The following is a 5,215-nucleotide window of genomic DNA, read 5'->3' as shown; positions in this document are numbered from 1 at the left end:
ATCATACGGCGGTGAAAGACTGGTCTCTAGTACGGTCTATACTTACAAAATATAAAAATAAACAAACAAACCAACACAAACAAGAAGGGCAAAGCCCATACGACTCACATGCTTGACCTTGATCTTTACATAGCAATGACATCATACACTAAGAACTGCTTTACACATTTTTCCTACCAAAATACATGTGACCTTGACCCAAGGTCAAGGTCATCCAAGGTCATGCAACACAAAGCTGTTAATTCAAGACATAGGAAGTACAATGGTGCTTATTGGCTCTTTCTACCATGAGATATGGTCACTTTTAGTGGTTCACTACCTTATTTTGGTCACATTTCATAAGGGTCAAAGTGACCTTGACCTTGATCATATGTGACCAAATGTGTCTCATGATGAAAGCATAACATGTGCCCCACATAATTTTTAAGTTTGAAACAGTTATCTTCCATAGTTCAGGGTCAAGGTCACTTCAAAATATGTATACAATCCAACTTTGAAGAGCTCCTGTGACCTTGACCTTGAAGCAAGGTAAACCAAACTGGTATCAAAAGATGGGGCTTACTTTGCCCTATATATCATATATAGGTGAGGTATTGAATCTCAAAAACTTCAGAGAAAATGGGAAAAATGTGAAAAATAGCTGTTTTTTAGACAACATTTATGGCCCCTGCGACCTTGACCTTGAAGCAAGGTCAAGATACTATGTATGTTTTTTGGGGCCTTGTCATCATACACCATCTTGCCAAATTTGGTACTGATAGACTGAATAGTGTCCAAGAAATATCCAACGTTAAAGTTTTCCGGACGGCCGGCCGGCCGGCCGGCCGGACGGACGGACGGACGGACGGACGGACGGACGGACGGACGGACGGACGGACGACTCGGGTGAGTACATAGACTCACTTTTGCTTCGCATGTGAGTCAAAAAGGTTTGTGTTGCACGTAGGATTTAAGTATTTAATTGAATAGAAAAGGCAACATCGGAATAAAAACAAATCTCGTGGTTCTCTTGTCAAGGAGTATGCACAGAATATGAAAGAAGATTGTGGAGTAGGCTGCTTTCTATTCTACTGCTCTAAATTAGCAAGAGGCAAGCTTTACAATGCTATTCACACTAGGATGCAAAGCATCCAGTGCTAAAGCTCTCAAATCACAATAGTTACAAGACAAAACACACTTCTTGGGGCTACAAGAAATGTTAATATTTGTAAGCACACAATTGGACACATTTTTGTAAATATTTTTTATTGCCTCCCTTGAATAAAACTTATCCAAAAAAATATTCTGAGAAAAAAAGTTATACTTAAAAGCAAAGCTATCAAGAAATAGGTAGACAACCCGTGTAGATACCTTTATTCTTAAGACATTTTATTTTTGGAGGATGTCACTATGCAATTTTACAGATTTAAAAAAAAAAGCTTTAGATGATCTCCCTTGAACAAACATTTCTTGTTTTTACTATGTGTTAGTTTTAAGGGTATATAGAAGAACAATAAAGAAAAAATGCTGCAAATTGACTTGGACGTATTTACAATTTAATTAAACAAAATGTTTCAAATTATCTGATAATGAAATTCTACATTAAAATTAAAGCAGATCTAGGGACTTGTGCACAACATAAAACATAAGGAACTATGATCTGCATTGCTTGTTATGATGATAATGGCTGGCACCTGTCGACCGACTTGCACGCCATAATTCTATATGTTTTACTATGCGCCCTGCATGTCAATGGTCTTTCTCTGGGTGGCTCGATTCTGAGGAGATAAAGAAAATGCATTTAGTGCAAGCAGTACATAATGACAACACACATACAATTACTTAAAGCAGCTGCTGGTTTCAGAGTATTTAGTCAAAGGCCCACCCCAACTTGTTTGCCTCAATGTCGCAGATTTGGTCACACTTTCACAATGAGTAAGATAACAAATTTAACAATGTTTTGATTTAAAAAAAAAATAGTATTCATTTTTGTTGTTTTCGGCCCCATTCACTGGGAATCTTACTCAAGGACAAAGATTTTTCTTAGGAATATTTGTATGTGAAGCTTCCAAGCCCTAGCTTCAGAAACGACCAAGAAACCCTCAATAATGGATGGCTATCGAACCGAGTGGCGGAGCACTGGTGAATCCTTTCATTCTCCTGATTGATTGATTCTGAAATGACATTGTGGAGTTGGTAGTTATGTGAGTGTGTAGTGCCTGCTCTTCGTTGTTTAGTCGGGGGGGGGGGGGGGGGTATTGAATCATATGATCATAAAGTAAGACTTCACTGTGATGTGCAGAGATTTAGTCAGGTACACAACATTGCTATGCTATCACGAAATTAGATGTTCTATCCTCTAGATGGGCTACACAACTACATCAGATGTCATGGTTGGGTTTTCGCAAGTCAGCAACATGTTTTGAAGTTCTCATTGGGTAATCACGGCTGACATCAAACACAGAAAAGGTGGAAAAAACATAAATCAATGAACTCACCTTCCCTGCATTGTGATACTAGCCATATGGGTCTGCCGAAGTAGCTCCTGCACATATTGAATTAAGTATTCATGGTATTGTTAGGATCACACTTTTTTCTGGTACATGTATATCAGACTGGAAAGTTTCTCAAGGCTTGAAGAATTCAAGAGCTTGCCTATCCCCAATAAAAAAAAATTAGTATGCAAGTATTTTCAGGGTCTCAAGGTTTTAATATGAAGTCTGTTCCTCTGGGGTCATGGAGAAACAAATTACAAATGAGAACATACTGTTACACAACAAATTCCGACCAATTTAGGACACACCATAACATAACTCACAAACAAACAACAGCAATACAATAATTAGTCTGCAAATACCTAAACGTCGTTCACACTAGGTATACAAAAATAAAAAAGCACATTCAGGCAGGTTTGACAAGTAGACCATTCCAGCTGCTGTTCCAGACCAAAGGCCATGTTTCCCCTTACTCTGTGATTGTAATCATAATTATTGTTTATGAATGACTTCAGTTTTTCTAAGTAAATCTCTCGTTGTAATTACTGGTAAATGCATTATCCCAATTAAGATATCCTCACATCTAACCTGCGTAAACTTCATTTCAAGGGTTTTAATTTTTTTTTTAGCTGGCCAAGAAATTATAAGCATTCCTCAATTATGTTCCTGTCAGACTCAATGAGCTAATCTTATAAAAAAAAAATTAAAAAAAGGTAGCATCTTATAATATTCTCACGTGAATTATAGCTAATCAGAAAACTAGTATATATATTTAATTTTTTTAAAACTCAAACTGAAAATACAGGCATGCAACATTATCCTTGCTGTTTTGTGATAACCCTTACCATCAACTATTCTATTTCATTTCCATCTTAACAGGCGTAGCACCTCTCTGGAAGCCAAAAGAACACTTTAAATCCACCCCCCCCCCCCCCCAGTACTGAGTAAACATTGCTGTGCATATTTAAAAACAAAAAAAACAATGCCTGAGTCTCCAGTCACCTGTTTATGTTGATGTCCTTGTACTTCACTTGTAGCTTAGCTGTTCAAGAAACTGTTTCTCTGATCACATGATCAAAATTCAAATACTTAATAAACCAATTTTGATTCTATTTCTTCAATAATAAGTTGAACGTCTGCATATGTAATTGCCACAATTTACAGAGTTTCTGAATAAATGCTGCAAGAAAAACCAACAGAGTGAACAGTTTGTAAATATACTAACATACCTATATTTACCTTATGACATGTGTGGTACAGTGGCTGCTAAAACGTCCGTTACACCTGTCTGCATATATATTAGGTGACAGCCCTGATGGAGACTGAAAAACAAGTTCCTTTGTCAGTACCCTGTGTATGAGTGTGGTCGGGTATGTTCTGGAACAATTAGAGCACTCCCTATGACCATATGTTGCACGGAGGGTAGGGGGGGGGGGGGGGCTTTTAGAGGTGTAGTTGTTGGACTGTAGTGTAGAGGCTGATTGGCAGTGCTATGGGGTGAGGGTGGAGCTGGGGCGGAGAATATATCGTATGTAATTGAATACTAATAGTAATAAGCATGATCAGTTAGACTAGAGTTAAAAACTATGTTGATCGCCAGAGACATTACATAATGTGAAATCACAAGTATGTTACTGTACCTTTCGTTTTGCCATTGAGATTGGTAGAAGGCATTGAGTGGTGAACACAAGTTGCATTGATCACTGCATCACCATGTGGTCAGTCCCCTTTGATCTGCAGATTGCACCAGCACAAACAAACACTGTGTTATGATCGTAAACAGCCCACATGGCCAATAAATCTAAGAACACAAACACTAGATAGATCTAATCGGAGAGCCTGCAAACCGAGTCATGCTTTTTAAATTCAATGAAAATCTGTCTGTCAATGAAGCAGATAGATCTATCCTTGCGATTGTTTTTGCAAGCAGATAAATGTTAGAACGTCACTTATTCCGTTTTCATTCAACAAATTGATATTTTGCAAGATGCATTTCGTGCCAATGAGCTGAACAAACAATCAAAATCAAGCAAGTGGTACATTCTTGAAGACAAAATTCAGTCACGCAAACAAACTGAAGGGAAAAAATCTAGCTTACTGCTGTACTGATTTCGCCAAATAAATGCATTTGCATGCCGAAGTTATTCCTGCTTTGATTCCAATCATTCTAATTGATCTGAATGCAAAAAATATACGTAAACGAGCTGATCAAAATGAGTAACATCACGGGGGATAACCTGTCAAAGGCCGAACAGAAGCCGAAGGCCGCTCATGACACGTGTGAAGGCAAGTTTTGTCTGTTTTCTAGGTATTGTTTGATTTATGTCGGGATTTAAGGTAAGCTACTGATTCATCGATGACTAAATTTGTTTCTCGATGCATAAAAAGTCAGGGAGCGATTGATATTTGCCCGTAAATAGCCTTCAAAGCTGAAAATGTCCGCGATCGAGCACCGGAAATGGCTGTTCGATGGGTTTTGCAAGTAGAAATGTGCTTTATTTCACCAAATCAGCTCGTATTTGGTGTGGATACGGGATTCTAGAGGACGAAGGAGTCATAAGAGGTGCAAAGAAGTGCTATTTGGGAGTAGAATAAATCTTCCGAGACAGTAGACAAGAGAAGGTCATATTTGAGAGATGCGCGTAGGCCGATTGTCTTTCCGACAAGCGAATGATACAGCAGATTAATCATTTGTTTTGACCAGAAACCTAGTCTCTAGTTTTTATGAATGAGTTTTTTAA

The 5,215-nt window shown here is 38.1% G+C and overlaps 1 long non-coding RNA gene across 1 annotated transcript; it reads right to left on the bottom strand.

The window, feature by feature from the left end:
• Positions 1 to 1,512: 1,512 nt before the first annotated feature.
• LOC138956786 (uncharacterized) lies at positions 1,513 to 4,686 on the bottom strand. The gene is made up of 4 exons (XR_011452797.1): positions 4,115 to 4,686; positions 3,714 to 3,796; positions 2,478 to 2,524; positions 1,513 to 1,757 (listed from the first exon to the last, which is right to left on the bottom strand). It is a non-coding gene; the product is annotated as an uncharacterized lncRNA (long non-coding RNA).
• Between the last annotated feature and the right edge of the window lie 529 nt (positions 4,687 to 5,215).

This window comes from Littorina saxatilis, unplaced genomic scaffold (genome assembly GCF_037325665.1).
Source record: "Littorina saxatilis isolate snail1 unplaced genomic scaffold, US_GU_Lsax_2.0 scaffold_877, whole genome shotgun sequence".
Lineage (NCBI taxonomy): Eukaryota > Metazoa > Mollusca > Gastropoda > Littorinimorpha > Littorinidae > Littorina > Littorina saxatilis.
This window is presented reverse-complemented; position numbering and strand designations above follow the sequence as displayed.